Source organism: Bubalus bubalis, chromosome 2, assembly GCF_019923935.1.
Source record: "Bubalus bubalis isolate 160015118507 breed Murrah chromosome 2, NDDB_SH_1, whole genome shotgun sequence".
Taxonomy (NCBI): domain Eukaryota; kingdom Metazoa; phylum Chordata; class Mammalia; order Artiodactyla; family Bovidae; genus Bubalus; species Bubalus bubalis.
The window spans coordinates 21,359,739-21,377,165 of NC_059158.1; the positions used below are offsets into that span (position 1 = coordinate 21,359,739).

Consider the following 17,427-nt stretch of genomic DNA (forward strand, 5'->3'; position numbering starts at 1 on the left):
ATTATTTGCTCTTGGAAGGAAGCTTTTAATTTTTGCTCAGGGATGGATGAGTGGGTGTTTGGATGGATGGATTATTTTAATTCAATTTGTCTTTAAAAATACTGCTGGTATTTCTTCCAAGCACCTATTCTTCTCTTTCCCCAAAAGTCTGCAGGTAGAAAGACTCTTTTCCCTTCTCTTACCATCTTTTACTGTGGTCTCCAAGATGCAAACATATCAAAGTCCTTACTATCAAATGTTCCAATTTGCCATTTTCATTAAAAATGGTTTTTGTACTTGTTACAGAAGAGTTTGCATTACAAAATGCATTTGCATTGGTTCCAAGAAGGTATGTTCTGAAAGGTAAGGTTCATTCTTGACCTTGATAGACTTTTTTCTTTTGTTTCCTTAAACAGAAGCGGACCCAGTATATATGGGACTGATATTCCCGTTTGTAATAAAGAAATTCTAGAAGGTCAATGCAATTAAACTATTAAGGAAGAGTAGTAGTTTGTATGAGGGCCGGTTAGCTCAGTTGGTTAGAGCGTGGTGCTAATAACGCCAAGGTCGCGGGTTCGATCCCCGTACGGGCAACTTTTAAGTCTGACTAGGATGACCAACAATGTGAAGCAAGAATAGAATCAAGTTTAACCAGTTTGTCAGCATTACGCTTAGGCTGCCTAATCTTACAGCTATCTTTAATATTGCAGCCTGAAGCACTTTGGGCAAAATGTTCTTTGCTCTTAACACAAAGGAAAAGCATAACCTCTCCTTTCAATCATTAAAGTGTGATTATGACAATTTAGCTCGCCTGCCTACCTCTGAACTTATAACAGCCAGCAGGGGAATGCTTTTGCTTATCTGTTTAAACCTAAATTTGTAAATCAATCATCTATAAAGGCATACATGCATGCATGCTAAGTCGCTTCAGTCGTGTCCAACTCTGTGTGACCCCATAGACGGCAGCCCACCAAGCTCCCCCGTCCCTGGGATTCTCCAGGCAAGAACACTGGAGTGGGTTGCCATTTCCTTCTCCAATGCATGAAAGTGAAAAGTGAAAGTGAAGACGCTCAGTCGTGTCCGACTCTTCGCAACCCCATGGACTGCAGCCTACCAAGCTCCTCCATCCATGGGATTTTCCAGGCAAGAGTACTGGAGTGGGGTGCCATCGCCTTCTCCCTATAAAGGTATAGGATTTACATATTCATCTTAAACTACTCATAAATTGCCCTGGAACTTAAAATGGGGGTAGAGTCTCCTGAGTTCTTCAATTTATGAATGATGGATATTGGAACAATATCAGTTTTTTAAGAAGGAAAAAGGGTGAAATGGATACCAGGTAGCAACTGTGACCAATAGTAAAGATTGCTCACTCTACACCTCTGCAAACCTGTTGCAATGTGCCTCCTGTACACTAAACCTGCAGCAGTAAAATCTCCAGTTCTCAGATCTCCTTGTCACTAGGATTTCCTGTGTCACATAGCTTTTGCTGAGCAGATGTGCTTGTGTAAGACTCAGTTCAGTTCAGTCATGTCCCGACTCTTTGCGAGCCCATGGACTGCAGCACTCCAGGCTTCCCTGTCCATCACCAACTCCCGGAGTTCACTCAAACTCATGTCCATCGAGTCGGTGATGCCATCCAGCCATCTCATCCTCTGTCGTCCCCTTCTCTTCCTGCCTTCAACCTTTCCCAGCATCAGGGTCTTTTCCAAGAAGTCAGTTCTTCGCATCAGGTGGCCAAAATATTGGAGTTTCAGCTTCAGCATCAGTCCTTCCAATGAATATTCAAGACTGATCTCCTTTAGGATGGACTGGTTGGATCTCCTTGCTGTCCAAGGGACTCTCAAGAGTCTTCTCCAACACCACACTTTTTTTTTTTTTCAACACCACACTTTAAAATCATCAATTCTTTGGCGCTCAGCTTTCTTTATACTCCAACTCTCACATCCATACATGACTACTGGAAAAACCAAAGCTTTGACTAGACAGACCTTTGTTGGCAAAGTAATGTCTCTGCTTTTTAATATGCTGTCTAGGTTGGTCATAGCTTTTCTTCCAAGGAACAAGTGTCTTTTAATTTCATGGCTGTAGTCACCATCTGCAGTGATTTTGGAGCCCCCAAAATAAAGTCTCTCATTGTTTCCATTGTTTCTCCGTTTATTTGCCATGAAGTGATGGGACCAGATGCCATGATCTTAGTTTTCTGAATGTTGAGTTTTAAGTCAACTATTTCACTCTCCTCTTTCACTTTCCTCAAGAGGCTCTTTAGTTCCTCTTCATTTTCTGCCAGAAGAGTGGTGTCATCTGCATATCTGAGGTTACTGATATTTCTTCTGGCAATCTTGATTCCAGCTTATGCTTTATCCAGTCCAGCATTTCTCATGATGTACTCTGCATAGAACTTAAATAAGCAGGGTGGGTGACAATATATAGACTTGACGTATTCCTTTTCCTATTTGGAACCAGTCTGTTGTTCCATGTACAGTTCTGTTGCTTCTTGACCTGCATATAGATTTCTCAGGAGGCAGGTAAGGTGGTCTGGTATTCCCACCTCTTGAAGAATTTTCCACAGTTTGCTGTGATGCACACAGCCAAAGGTTTTGGCATGGTCAGTGAAGCAGAAGTAGATGTTTTTCTGGAATTCTCTTGTTTTTTCGATGATCCAATGGATGTTGGCAATTTGATCTCTGGTTCCTCTGCTTTTTCTAAATGCAACTTGAACATCTGGAAGTTCATGGTTCACATACTGTTGAAGCCTGGCTTGGAGAATTTTGAGCATTACTTGCTAACGTACGAGATGAGTGCAATTGTGAGGCAGTTTGCACATTCTTTGGCATTGCCTTTCTTTGGGATTGGAATGAAAACTGACCTTTTCCAGTCCTGTAGCCACTGTTGAGTTTTCCAAATTTGCTGGCATATTGAGTGCAGCACTTTCACAGCATCATCTTCTAGGATTTGAAATAGCTCCACTGGAATTCCATAACCTCTATTAGCTTTGTTCATAATGATGCTTCCTAAGGCCCACTTGACTTTGCAGTGTAAGACTGGGAGAAATGAATATTGTGAGATAAAGGCTGAATAGCTCTTCTGACATATGTCAACATAAATAAAGAGGTAAACTGAGACAAGTTCAAATTACCAAAAAATAGAGTTTATTCAGGAATAGCAAAGGAATTACAATTCAGGAAACTCATGATATATAGCAAGGTGGGTCTATTGAGGTTTTTGAGGTGGTTGTATTTATGATCAAGAATGCAAAGAAGGGCAAGTCCAGTCAGATTAAAGGCTACTCATTGATTAGGAGATAAGTCTCTGTCTTCTGTAAATTAGGCATTTTAGGGGAAATAAGTCTCCTAGCTCTTACCTACCATTCTTCAGAGGGTGCGTATGTGACATTTCATTTCATATCCTCTGGTTTGATTTTAGCTTGAAATCCTTTCACACATGCAAGGTTGTTGCAGGTATTTTGGTTTATGTGCAGCTACTGTCTAGGATTTTGTGGAACCAGAAGTGGCAGCAGTAAGATTTCTACGGAAGCATGTTCATGGCTGAGTGCTTCTGGCAGTGTAGTGTAATCTATACTTGATTCTGGTCTCCAAGAAACTCTGTGAATGCCTAAGAAATCCCTTTTAATTTTACCTTATTTGTGTGGATTCTATCTTCTGCAACTAAGATCCCTGATTAGTTAACAACATTGTCTGGTGCAGTTATGATAAATCTATACAGCAGGAAACAAAGGCCAAAATAATGCGGTTTAAAAAGACAATGATCTGTATTTGAAGTAAAGTAAAATTTAAAGGAGTTTAGGCAATTGATGGAATATAAGAGAAGGCCTTAACATTGGGAACACTGTAAATGACTTCTAACTTTTTAGTTAGTGTTTGCATGGTGAGATTTACCCACCATAGATCAGTCTACAGTTTCTACTCCTTCATGCACTGTGATCGTTTTACTCATCTTTCTGATTGATAAATATCATATTCTTCTTTTTTCTTTCCTGTGCTATCCCCCAGCCATAATAATCTTTCCTCTTTACCCATGCCACCGATTATGATCCTTGTTTCTCCTTTTGTATTTCTATTCCTGTCCACATTCCTTGATTTTCTTTCTTCCTCAGCACTCCATTCTAGTACCCCCTTACCTACCATTACCACTATCTGAGAGACTTTCACATTTCTACCTCTTTCCTACTGTTCTACTCTTTCATTCACATAAACTTCATACCCAGATATCAGATTTCCTAAGACAACTTTCTTGGACCAGGCCTGTTGGAAGTTTGTTGCCAAACCTTTGATGATGACATAATGCTTCAAGTGATCTATGTCCAAGGTCTTGATAACTTATGCACCTTAGATAAAAGGTGCCTGAGAATTCTCACTCCAGCCCTCCTTGTTACTCACATATGATTTTATAATATATGTTATATAATATATTTATAAAATATATTAAACTGGTAAAGTCTGAACAATGGTTGGATACTTGATCTTATTTTTGGTATTATTTTTAGATGTGATAATGATATTGTGATTATTTTTTTCAAAAGCATCCTCATTCTTAGAGATACTTAAGTTTCAGCCTTTTGTCAGTCATATAGGAGCTGGGAAGAAGGAAAGAATCAGTAATACTGATTCTCTATTTAAAATATTTATATTGTATTCATTATAGTTTTTTGCATTAATTTTTACTTTACTTTCAAATGTTATTGTCTCTATTGCAAAGCTTTTTGGAAGTCTCCTAAATTTTGTGCCTGAGGCAAGTGTCTAACTCATCTTAGTCGGGGCTGTGTTAAATTTATCAGTGACACGGGTCTGAGATTCAAGCAATGTGTCTGAAGTAATGAGGGCTGGGTTATAGGTTAATAACATTGCCATGAATTGATAGAAGGTGTGAGACAGGTACATCGAATTCATCGTACTATTCTTTTTTTGCATATATACTTTTGAAGTTTTCCCAAACGATTTCTCTGTCAAACTTTCCCAACCCATTTAGAAGGCAGGGCCTAGAACAGAGTAAAGGGACAAGAAGCTGTAGAAATAACCACAGAGACGCAGAAACCTCCCAGGTTCCTAGAGGGGACCTGGAAACAAGGCCAGTGAAAGTAAACCATCCTGTCTCTCTATTCGACCCCAGAGGAGTAAGAGTTTGCGTTCTTGTTTTCCTGGCAGCAGGCCTCCGCGATTTCCGGAACAAACGCCCTGAATCTCGTGCCCAAGCAAGACTGCCTGGACCTTCCAGGCAGACAGAGAAGGATCAGGCTTCGCAGCCTCTATTCTGACAAAGGCAGGACTTTGATAAATGTCCAGGCTCCGAAGTCTGGACTACAGCTGTTCCCCGTGGCGCATATTCTTGCCCAGAAGCAGCAGTTTGCAAAAAATCAGGAGGTGTCAGCGGGCAAGGATGAAGGCAAGTAAGTTTCGGCGCTTTATCCCCGGACCCCAATACAACCCCCGCGGGTTTGGGAGCTGAACCTAATCGAAGATTAAGCAGAAGCGTATCTGGCGCGAGAGCAGATGGCATAGGCCTGGACGCTCCCCATCAGCAAAGTCCATCCGGAAGCGGCCTTGCGGACCGTAATAGGTAGCGAGTCATGGTTTCTGGGTGTGCTTGTGAGGGGCGGACACATGCAGGGAGAGATTCAAGCGCTTGAGCTACAGGTGCTGGAGAGATCACGTGCTCTAGATAATGATACCTAGTGGAGAACCGTTACCCGGAAGACAGAAATGTTGCGACTGTGTCAGGCGCACTGTTTGATGATTCTGGGCATCAAGTAAATATGAGATATGTAGTGGTTAGGGGTTGGGGGCGTTAGTCACCAGAAAATAGCAGTACATCTCCACAGCCAGCCTGCTCTCACCTTAGAACCACTTGGACGGCTTTTAAATTTCCCAGGTAATGCCAGTGTGCAGCGGGTGGAAATAACCACTGGGCTACTGTCCGATCCAAGAAGTGCATCTGACTCTTTGTTCTTCTGGGCAGAAACCATTCTTTTAACACTGTCTAGTCGAAGCCGTGAGGCCTAACTGGCACTTAATTTGTGTACGGAGATTCTCAGAAGGAAATTTATCAGCAGGGTACTGAGTCCAACACTTGGATAATACAAGGAATGAGTAGAGCGAGTTCTCATTTTATCCTACTTAATCTGAGGCACTCAGCAGTATTTTTTTTTCTATGTTTAAGCAGATTTTTCTTCAATTAAAAAAAAAAAAAAACCAAGATCATTTTGTAGTTTAAAAACCAGAGATGTTTGAAGATATATTAGCCTGCAAGTTTCAGCCAGGTTGTGGCATGTGTCAGAATTTCTTTTCAAGGCTGAATATTCTTCCATTGCATGCCAATGCCACGTTTTGTATATCCATTTATTCATTGATGGGCACTTGGATTGCATTCAGCTTTTGGCGATTGTGAATAATGCTGGTATTGCATATAATTGGACAAATATTTCCACAACACCCTGCTTTAAGTTCTTTGGGAGTGTATATCCAGAAGTGGAATGGCTGGATCATGTAATTGTACTTTTAATTTTTTGAGAAACTTCCATACTGTTTTCCATAGCAATTGCCCCATTTTACAGTTCCACCAACAATATGCAAGAATTCCAATTTCTCCTTCTTCTTGCCAACACTTGTTATTTTCTGAGTTTTTTGATGGTAGCCAATATAGATGTGAGGTAGTACCGCTGTCGGTTTGATTTGCATATGCTTAATGATTAGTGTCATCACGCATCTTTTCCTGTGCTTATTACCATTAATATATCTTTTTTGGAGAAATGTTTGTTCAAGTCCCTTTCTCATTTTTCAATCAAGCTGTTTTTTGTGTGATTTTTAAAAAGACTGAATAATCTCTTGGATCTGCTATTTTTTGTAGTAAATGGTAGATAAAAGAGAAGGTATGCTCAGAAATACATCTTGCATCATGTTCAGTTCTTCTTGCTTTTTGAATATGTGTGTATAAAGAAGGATTCTTGTTTTCTAGATGGACGAGGTGGAGAGAGAGTACAATCCCAGGTAGCAGAATTGTAAACAAATGCAGGCCTGAGAAATAGCCTGCTGACCTTTGCTAAAGTGTATAGCAACAGCAGGTAAGTCTGGAGAGGAAGAGCTTTATAGATCTTGTAGGAGACTTAGAGGTGCATCTTGTAGTCTAATGTCATCCAATAGAACTTTGCATAATGGTGGAAATGTCCTACATCTGTGTTGTCCACCATGGTAGTCACTGGCTACCTGTGGCTGTTGAACACTTGAAGTGTGGCTAGTACTGTTGAGTCTGTTTTACTAAATGTTGATTAATTTTATTAGCTACATTCACCACATGTGGGGAACTTCTGGAAACATTTTTTAAAAGCAAGTGACTTCTCTAAAAAATAAATTATGAAAGGGAGGGTCTGTGACTTGGCTGGCATGCTCCATCAATTCTACCCTCTGCTCCTTTTCTCTTCCCTCTTCCTATCTGGAATTCAGACAAGACTCCTGGAGGAACAGCAGCTATTCTCAATCTATGGTAATGAAAGCCACTGAGCAAAGACAATTGAGCAAAGAAGACAGAAGGAGCCTGGGAACTTCATGACATTCTTGACCAGTGGTGCCAGCCCTGGATGATTGACCTCAGGACCTCTTGTTAAATGATATATGCAAACTCCTTTCTGTTTAACCCACTGCAGTAAAATTTTCTTTTGCAGTGAATCAAATTCTAACTGATGATATGGCTAATGTGTGTTAGTACCTGCTTTGGGCCAGTGGACTTCTAAGAATTTTTATGTACTAACTTTTTTTTTAAGCACATATATATTTTTAAAATTTATTTATTTTTTAATTGAAGGATAATTGCTTTATGTACTAACGTTTTTAATCCACACAGTGAATGACTCTATGAGATAGATGAAAGGAGCAAGCAGCATTACTCTCACCTGGAAATTTGTTAGAAATGCTGGTTTGGAGGCCTGACCCCAGACCTCCTCAGGCAGAATCTCTGGGAACAGGGCCCACAGTCTGTGTTTTAACAAACCCTCCAGGTGATTCTAGCGTCTACTGAAGTTTGACAACTTTATAGATAGGGTATTTTTACTGTCCCCATTTTACAGGTAAGTAGACAGAGCTGAATTTCAGTCACTTGCCCAATGTCACACAACTAGTAAGACTAACTCCTAAGTCTGTGTTTATAGCCACTGTGTGACATCACATGTTAAGAATTCCTGCTCTAGAGTAGTAGCCTTAAAAATTTGAAAGCATACCCCTTTGAAAAATTATGTACCCCTTGTACATTTTTAGATCAGCATCTAAAAATTTCAAATCATAAGTTCAAATAGTTGTAAAGAATGTGATTCCCAGTACATTGTAATTTGTGGCATTTTAAAAATGTGTACCATCATTCTTCTAAACAAATCTAAATACCGTAGTGAATATTTGGTTAATGGACTATCATCTATTAAAAAAAAATAAATTTTCTTTAACATTTGACATTTTATATCCTCTCTTTTGTATTTGAACTTGTATTTTCATTCCCCCATTCCACAAAAATACATTGTATTGTAACAAGGTTGTTTTTTTATCTACTCTGTTGTACTTCTTCTCTGTATGACTATATAGCTTTAAGTTAACAATTTGTTTCCTGCATTGTTATTGCAGTTTTTGTTACAGCAAATCACTGTGAGTGTATTAATATCTTGATAAGTTATAAACATAAAATAAAATTGAATTGCAAACTCATCTCTTAATGACATGGATGGGACTAATATTTTCTAATTAATTTGTGTATCCATGGATGAGTAGTCCCTGCTGCAAGACTGATGTTGCAAGGTTCAACATCATTTTATGTCTATTTTATTATTAGAGATATGAGCTAATTAAGTAGTTAGGAATTAAAGGAGTTTTGAAATATGAATGCAATTCTAATTTTTCTAACCCCTATATCTCATGCTAAAACCACATTATCATTAAAGTTTTCTGTTAGTCTATTGTTGACAACTGGATTGGACCCTCATTCATGTTTGAAGGCACAGTTCAGTTCACTTCAGTCGCTCAGTCATGTCCGACTCTTTGTGACCCCATGGACTGCAGCATGCCAGGCTTTCCTGTCCATCACCAACTCCCAGAGCTTGCTCAAACTCATGTCCATCGAGTTGGTGATTCCATCCAGCCATCTCATCCTCTATTGTCCCCTTCTCCTCCTGTCTTCAATTTTTCCTAACATCAGAGTCTTTTCCAATGAATCAGTTCTTAGCATCAGGTGGCCAAAGTATTGGAGTTTCAGCTTCAGTGTCAGTCTTTCCAATGAATATTAATGGGTGATTTCCTTTAGGATTGACTGGTTGGATCTCTTTGCAGTCCAAGGGACTCTCAAGAGTCTTCTGCAACACCACAGTTCAAAAGTATCAGTTCTTTGGTGCTCAGCTGTCTTTATGGTTCAGCTCTCACATCCATACATGAATATTGGGAAAACCATAACTTTGACTAGATGAACCTTTGTTGGCAAAGTAATGTCTTTGCTTTTTAATATGCTGTCTAGGTTGGTCATAGCTTTTCTTCCAAAGAGCAAGTGGCTTTTAATTTCATGGCTGCAGCCACCATCTGCAGTGATTTTGGAGCCCAAGAAAAGACAGTCTCTCACTGTTTCCATTGTCTCCCCATCTATTTGCATTGAAGTGGTGGGACTGGATGCCATGCTGTTTGTTTTTTGCATGTTGAGTTTTAAGCCAACCTTTTCACTCTTCTCTTTCACTTTCATCAAGAGGCTCTTTAATTCCTCTTCATTTTCTGCCATAAGGGTGGTGTCATCTGCACATCTGAGATTACTGATATTTCTCCCTTCAGTCTTGATTCCAGCTTGTGCTTTATCTAGCCCAGCATTTTACATGATGTATGTACTTTCTACATATAAGTTAAATAAGCAGGATGACAGTATACAGCCTTGACATACTCCTTTCCCAATTTGGAACCAGTCTGTTGTTACATGTCTGGTTCTAACTGTTGCTTCTTGACCTGCATACAGATTTCTCTGGAGGCAGGTCAGGTGGTCTGGTATTCCCATCTCTTTAAGAATTTTCCACAGTTTGTTGTGATCCACACAGCCAAAGACTTTGCTGTGATCGATGAAGCAGAAGTTGATGTTTTTCTGGAATTCTCTTACTTTTTCTATGATCCAGTGGATGTTGGCTATTTTATCTCTAGTTCCTCTGCATTTTCTAAATCCAGCTTGAACATCTGAAAGTTCTCAGTTCAGGTACTGTTAATGCCTGGCTTGGAGAATTTTGAGCATTACTTTGCTAGCGTGTGAGATGAGTGCAATTGTGTGGTAGTTTGAACATTCTTTGGCATTGTCTTTCTTTCTTTGGGACTGGAGTGAAAACTGACCTTTTCCAGTCCTGTGGCCACTGTTGAGTGTTCCACATTTGCTGGCCTATTGAGTGCAGCACTTTCACAGCATCCTCTTTTAGGATTTGAAATAGCTCAGCTTGAATTCCTTCACCTCAAGAAACCATCTGAGTCTGCAAAAGAATTTTGTTAGTCAGTCTTTAAAGACATTCACTTTCTTACTGATAGCATTATTTAGAGTCATTTTGTCAGATGCTTTGAGGAGGCTTTGTGTCTTGGGGAAATAAGACAAGTATGCTATTGGATGGTTGAAAGTTATCTCCTTTTTCTTAGTGGAGAAGAGTTGTGACAAAAGAAGGTGGGAAAACACAGAGTTTTCAGGCAGGTCAGTCCTAAATGAATCCACATACATGTCCAAGGTCAGGAAAATGATTCCTTGTGTCCATTTATTCCCAGGGATATACATACTCTAGTTTTAAAACTAAAGGATACTAAGTGATACCTCTTAAAATTACTATTGGCAGGTCTATTCCTCTATCCAGAAGCCTGGGAGGGTGGGAACTTAGTCCCCCTCCACTACCAGTGCTGCGTACTTCATATCGAAATGCATGCTACAAGTAGTTTAAGGAATCAGTTGGTAGCTATTTTTACTTTATGTGTTAGATGTGAAATTAATGCCTATAATACATAATATATATAACAGGGAACATATGCTTATATTAATCTAAAATACTAATATCAGTTTCCAGGTATCCATAGAGATGAAACGTGAGGGTCACTCAGAGAGTCATTAGCAGGAGCCCAAGAAAGGGACAGAAAGAACAAAGATGGAGAGTGGCCCCCAGAGGCACCTGACCCTCTACCTGACACAATTCAACTTTCTGTTATAACATTTCCAGCTTTACATTTTACATTATGTGCTTTAAAAAAAATAAACAGAAATCTATTAGTTTTCTGTTGCCACATAACCAGTTATCATAGTTTAGCAGATTATAACAATGCCCAAGTATCTACTCAGATTTCTGTAAGTAAGGAGTGTGAGCAGTAGGTAGCTGAGTTCTCTGCTACCTAGGATTTAACGAGGCTAAAATCATACATGGGGCTGCATTCTAAGCTCTCATGGTGATGGTAGAATCCCTGCATTCTTGCTGTTGGCTGGGTGTTCTCAACTCCCACTGGCTACCTGCATTCTGTTGGCCCCCTCCATCTTCAAAGCCAGCAACGGAGACTCTCTCTCACTTCAATCCCTCAATTCCTCTCACACTTACAATCTCTGACTTCAGAAAGAGCCCAGTCCCTTTCGAGGGTTCACCTAAGTAGATCAGGCTCACTCCTGATTATCTTCCTTTTTTAAAGTCAGTGGTGCTATGTAGCATACCCTAATCATATTCACAGTATGAGGGATTGTGCAGGATTTGTATGCCAGAGGGAGGGCATCTGTGTTACCACTGAATTCTGCCTACCTCAAGAAACAACAACAGAGGTTGGATTTGAGTAGAAATTGCCAGCAGCCCCCACTGACTGGAGGAATTTAATCAACTCAGATACAACAGGTTCAGACCTTCTCTGTGGCAGAGATGGGAATGGCATGGTGATTTCAGATCTCATTTGAGTCTCTTGTGAAGGAAAGTATATAATTTAACTTCTATATGGCACCCCACTCCAGTACTCTTGCCTGGAAAATCCCATGGACGGAGGAGCCTGGTAGGCTGCAGTCCATGGGGTTGCTAAGAGTCAGACATGATTGAGCGACTTCAATTTCACTTTTTACTTTCATTCATTGGAGAAGGAAATGGCAACCCACTCCAGTGTTCTTGCCTGGAGAATCCTAGGGATGGCGGAGCCTGGTGGGCTGCTGTCTATGGGGTCGCACAGAGTCGGATGCAACTGAAGCGACTTAGCAGCAGCAGCAGCAGGGATGGAACTTGGACATTGGTGTCATCAGCATTATAACCTAAACTACTTTGCAAACCAACCGCTAGGAGATTGCTGTGTTTTCTCTTCAGAAAGTTTCAATATGAGTAAAATCTTTGTTCCCTGGAATCTCATTTCAGAAAAAACAAACTCTTCACTCACTCTTGCTCTACCCCATCCAAGGGAAAGAAACAAGAATATCCACTTTTGTTAAGGATGAGTCTTGCCTCTCCATGGAAACTAGGTGTTTCTCAAAACAGCTTATTCAGATGAATTCTCAGGAGGAGCTTCCTTCCTCTTCCCAGGACGACCAGGAGCAAACACAATGCTGATGACTCTGATCTGAAACCCGAGGAAGCTCATGAAAATGACCCGCTGAGCTGCCTAACTCCGTTGGGGTTAGAGAACTATGAAATGCAGAATCTAGGTGTTTGATCTCAAAACATAAGCACTTTAACTATCAGGACAGTTTTTATCTGATTTCTGGTTTTCTTTTAAAGACTGCTATAAAGGAAGAGTGTGAGTTTCTTTTAAGGAGGAAGGAAACTAACCTGCAGAGTGGCAAAAATAATATGGGTATTCAGAGTGGCAAAGAGCCCTTCTTAATTTGCCAGCCCTTAATATATTATCTTTTCATTCTTCAACTGTCTTCCATGAAGTAGGGATTATTATCCCCATTTAACACATGAAGAACTTGAGGCTCAAAGAGTTGGTGGGAAAGCCAGAATTAGAGTATATGATTGTTGAGTTTTAAAGTCCATGCTCTTTTAAATCATCTTGAAGATGCCAGACTTCTGGTCCTCTGGATTTTAAAGAGAACAGAATTTAATATGCTGGAATTTCAATCACTGGAGATAATATGGGTATTCAATAATGGTGCTGGGGTCACTGGTAATCCTCTGGAAATGAAGTAGAGTTGGACTGATACCTCACATATTAAGACAGGAAAAAAAAAATATATCGGAGATCTAAGTTTGAAAAGAAGTAAGGGACATTCTAGAAAAAAATGAGTTATTTTGTTACTCTTGTTGATCTTGTATAGGGAAAAGGCATATCCAAGTTAGACATAAAACAAAAGACAAGACTGATAACCTCACCCTCATAGTCGAAAGTCTGAAATGTCCAAAATTACAACAAAGTGCAAATGAACTTCTTGTTACATATCAAAACATGACTTAATTGACTCATTTAAAGAACTTTCTACAAATCAAAAGAGAAAGACCCAGCAATCATGAAGAAAAATGAGTACAGGATATTAAAAAACAGTTCACAGAAAAGGAAGTACACATGGCTCTTAAACATAGAAGATGTTTAATACCACCACAAGAGAAATGTAAATAAAAACCCCACTAGGAGACCATATTTTACATTTCAAACTGGAAAAACAAAATAGAACAAAACACTTGTATTCTGCTTGTGAGGAATCAACTACGCTTTCCAGAGTGAGTTGGAGGGACTGCCCAGGCAGAGTTGAGCTTTCTGAGTAGGGTGCTTTGGAAACAATGAGAATCCCTCTCCTCACTTCCCCGGGGGCTACAGAGAACTTTCTTTTCTTTTTTACTATTGCCTGATTGCCTGAAGAGCAAATGGGGAGGGGGTGGGGGGTCCAAGTTTCTATTTCTCTTGGAACTCAGAGCTGAAGTATTTAAATCTCTTTAGGAAGATTGTTGATTTGGTCGGTTTTCCTATGTTGGCAATCTAATAACTGTGCAGGGAAATAATTCACACACTTAATACTGCCTACTGAAGCAATTTCTTTCGGTTTGAAGACAAGAAGTGTTTCACAAAAGGATAGAAAAATAGATACGTAATCTTTCAAGTTTATTTCTAAAGGCCAGTATTCTCTCAGGAAAGATTTAGGAGAGCAAAACTTCACCTACCGAGAGTGGGGTTCGAACCCACGCGGGCACTAGCCCATTGGATCTTAAGTCCAACGCCTTAACCACTCGGCCATCCCGGTTGCTGAATACCACTGTTCTGCAATTATTTTTTAACGTTAGAACCAATATATTGTCCTGTGCATTTAAGAAAACACTGAATTATTTCTGGCTTTGTGGAATTGCATCAAAATATGAGGAGGATTATGACTGAGAAAACACAGCAAGCTCTCTGTGCTTTCTGAAACCTCTCACTTTTTCCTGTCCGCTCTCACTAGATCACCTCAAATTCAGAGAAATGCTTGTCTTTTCTCAAGGTTGTTGTTGTTGTTAGTTGCTAAGTAGTGTCCGACTCTTTTGCGACCCCATGTACTGTATCCCTCCAGGCTTTCCTGTCCATGGGATTTCCAGGCAAGAATACAGGAATGGGTTGCTATTTCCTTCGCCAGGGAATCTTCCTGTCCCAGGGATCGAAGCGGGGTCTCCTGAATTGGAGAATTCGCATTCATTACAGCTGAGCCACCAGGGAAGCCCAAGAAAAGAAGAAAGAACTACGAGAAAAATCACAACATTCGTAAGTTCACCTACTATTCATCAGTAGCCGTTGTAAATTCAAACTCCCAAATGGAGGTGCCGGGGATTGAACCCGGGGCCTCGTGCATGCTAAGCACGCGCTCTACCACTGAGCTACACCCCCCTTGCTAATGCTTTGTCCCAAAAGGAATAAACAAGTGGGAGGAGGAGGCCCTAGAGTAGCAGAAATTACCGCACTAACGCCAAGTACAAGGCTTCTCAGGTACCACTACCGAAGGCACTGTCCCAATTTTTCCTTAAGAGATTAGCGGTTTGCCTGCTGAATTCAACCCCCCACCGCACGACAACAGACTGGGGCCCAAGAGACACTATATTGAAACGAGCTTACTTTGGGATTACATTTGGAAATCACTAGTGGACCCAGCGGAGAAGGCAATGGCACCCAACTCCAGTACTCTTGCCTGGAAAATCCCATGGACGGAGGAGTCTGGTAGGCTGCAGTCCATGGGGTCGCGACTGAGCAACTTCACTTTCACTTTTTACTTTCCTGAATTGGAGAAGGAAATGGCAACCCACTCCAGTGTTTTTGCCTGGAGAATCCCAGGGACGGGGGAGCCTGGTGGGCTGCCGTCTATGGGGTCGCACAGAGTCGGACACGACTGAAGCGACTTAGCAGCAGCAGCAGCAGCAGCAGCAGCAGTGGACCCAGAGGCAGTTCAAATTCGTGACTTTGATTTTAATGGCAAAATGCTTTCACTGACAGCCCAATATGTCCATAAAAGAAACACATTGGGCTAGGTATAGGCTGTGGTTGTTGCTCAGTCCGACTGTTTGCCACTCCATGGACTGCAGCCCCCCAGGCTTCCTTGTCCTTCTCTATCTTCCCGAGTCTGCTCAAATTCATGTCCACTAATGCTACCTAACCAACTCATCTTTTGCTGCCCACTTACTCTTCTGTCCTTAATCTTTCGCAGCATCAGGGTTTTTTTTTTCCCAATGAGTCAGCTTTTCGCATCAGGAGGCCAAGGTATTAGAGCTTCAGCTTCAGCATTAGTCCTTCCAGTGAATATTCTGGGTTGATTTCCTTTAGGATTGACTGGTTTGATCTTCCTGCTGTTCAAGGGGCTCTCAAGGGTCTTCTCCAGCACCGCAGTTTGAAAACATTAATTCTTTGGCCCTCAGTTTTTTTTATCGTACAACTCTCACATCCATACACGACTACTGGAGAAACCAAAGCTTTGACTTTACGGACCTTTGGGGGCAAAGTAGTATCTCTGGTCTTTAATACGCTATATTTGTCATAACTTTCCTTCCGAGGAGCAAGCATCTTTTAATTTCGTGGCTGTAGTCACTGTCCACAGTGATTTTACAGCCCAAGAAAACAAAATCTATCACTGCTTCCACTATTTCCCTTATATTTATCCTGAAGTGATGGGACCAGATGCCATGATCTTAGTTTTTTTAATGTTGAGTTTCAAGCCAGTTTTTTCACTCTCCTCTTCAGGTGGTCTGATACTCCCATCTCTTTAAGAATTTTCCTCGGTTATTTGTGATCCACACAGTCAAAGGCTTTCGCATAGTCAATGAAGCAGAAGTAGATTTTGGGGGCGGGGGGTGGGAATGCTATGATCCAATAAATGTTGGCAATTTGATCTCTGGTTCCTCTGCCTGTTTGAAACCAAGCTTGTACATCTGGAAGTTCTCAATTCAGGTACTGCTGGCTACAGACTGGAAGACTAGAACTTCAAGTGCTTCCATAAAAGACAGCACTTGTGACAATAGGGACTCCAATCTTTGCACTCAAAAGTATCCCCCGGAAGACTTATTACAAATGCAGATTCCAGAACCCCTCTTGCAATGATCCTTTAATAAATAGGGTAGATTTCAAGAATCTTAATTTTACCAAGGACTCCCAGGTAATCCTAACATCAACTGTCTTAAATGGCAACAGTCATGTAGGAGTGCTGAAAGTTGTCATGGGGAATTTAAGAATCCATGAAAGAAGCTCCCAAATAGGAAATTTGTGTATCTGGAGGAGACAGAGCTGAAATGAAATCCTGAAGCACAAGTTGAAATAGAATGAAGTAATATTGAACACTTAATGTGTGAATGTCTCTCAGGTAACCAAGAGAAACCCCACAATGAAAGGGTCGTTTCAGTTGTACCAGATAAGCAAAGAGGGTCCAAGGACAACTGTTCAAGTTTCTGGGGCAGTCCAATTTTTACTTGTGGCTCAGCTGGTAAAGAATTGGTCTGCAATGTGGGAGACATTGGTTCGATATCTGGGTTGGAAAGATCCCCTGGAGAAGGAATGGCTATCCACTCCAGGATTTTGGCCTGGAGAATTCCAGTCCGTGAGGTCGCAAAGGCTGAGAGACTTTAACTTTCTTTTCAATCTTTACTTTGACTGTTCGAACTGCCTCGGTCCACAACCAGATCTATCTTTTTGATAAATTCATGTAAAAGAAATGGCCCCCTCAAGTCCTTTGGCTGTTCAATTCTGATTTTGAATCTCTGATCAGATCAAGTTTCCATTCCTAGAAGAGATTCCTGTCCAAATATGCTGCTGCTGCCGCTGCTGCTGCTAAGTCACTTCAGTCGTGTCCGACTCTGTGCGACCCCATAGACGGCAGCCCACCAGGCTCCCCCGTCCCTGGGATTCTCCAGGCAAAAACACTGGAGTGGGTTGCCATTTCCTCTCCAATGCATGAAAGTGAAAAGTGAAAGTGAAGTCGCTCAGTCGTGTCCGACTCTTAGCGACCCCATGGACTGCAGCCTACTAGGCTCCTCCATCCATGGGATTTTCCAGGCGAGAG

At 41.0% G+C, this 17,427-nt stretch overlaps 1 long non-coding RNA gene and 3 other non-coding genes across 4 annotated transcripts; 2 read left to right on the forward strand and 2 right to left on the reverse strand.

Moving 5' to 3' along the window:
* The first annotated feature begins 499 nt into the window (after positions 1-499).
* Positions 500-573, forward strand: TRNAI-AAU. The gene has a single exon. It is a non-coding gene; the product is annotated as a tRNA-Ile (tRNA).
* Positions 574-5,078: 4,505 nt separating this feature from the next.
* On the forward strand, positions 5,079-8,681 carry LOC102392085. Its single transcript, XR_327553.4, has 3 exons — positions 5,079-5,386; positions 6,952-7,057; positions 7,437-8,681. It is a non-coding gene; the product is annotated as an uncharacterized LOC102392085 (long non-coding RNA).
* A 5,396-nt stretch (positions 8,682-14,077) lies between these two features.
* On the reverse strand, positions 14,078-14,160 carry TRNAL-UAA. The gene has a single exon. It is a non-coding gene; the product is annotated as a tRNA-Leu (tRNA).
* Positions 14,161-14,702: 542 nt separating this feature from the next.
* TRNAA-AGC lies at positions 14,703-14,774 on the reverse strand. Its single transcript has one exon. It is a non-coding gene; the product is annotated as a tRNA-Ala (tRNA).
* Between the last annotated feature and the right edge of the window lie 2,653 nt (positions 14,775-17,427).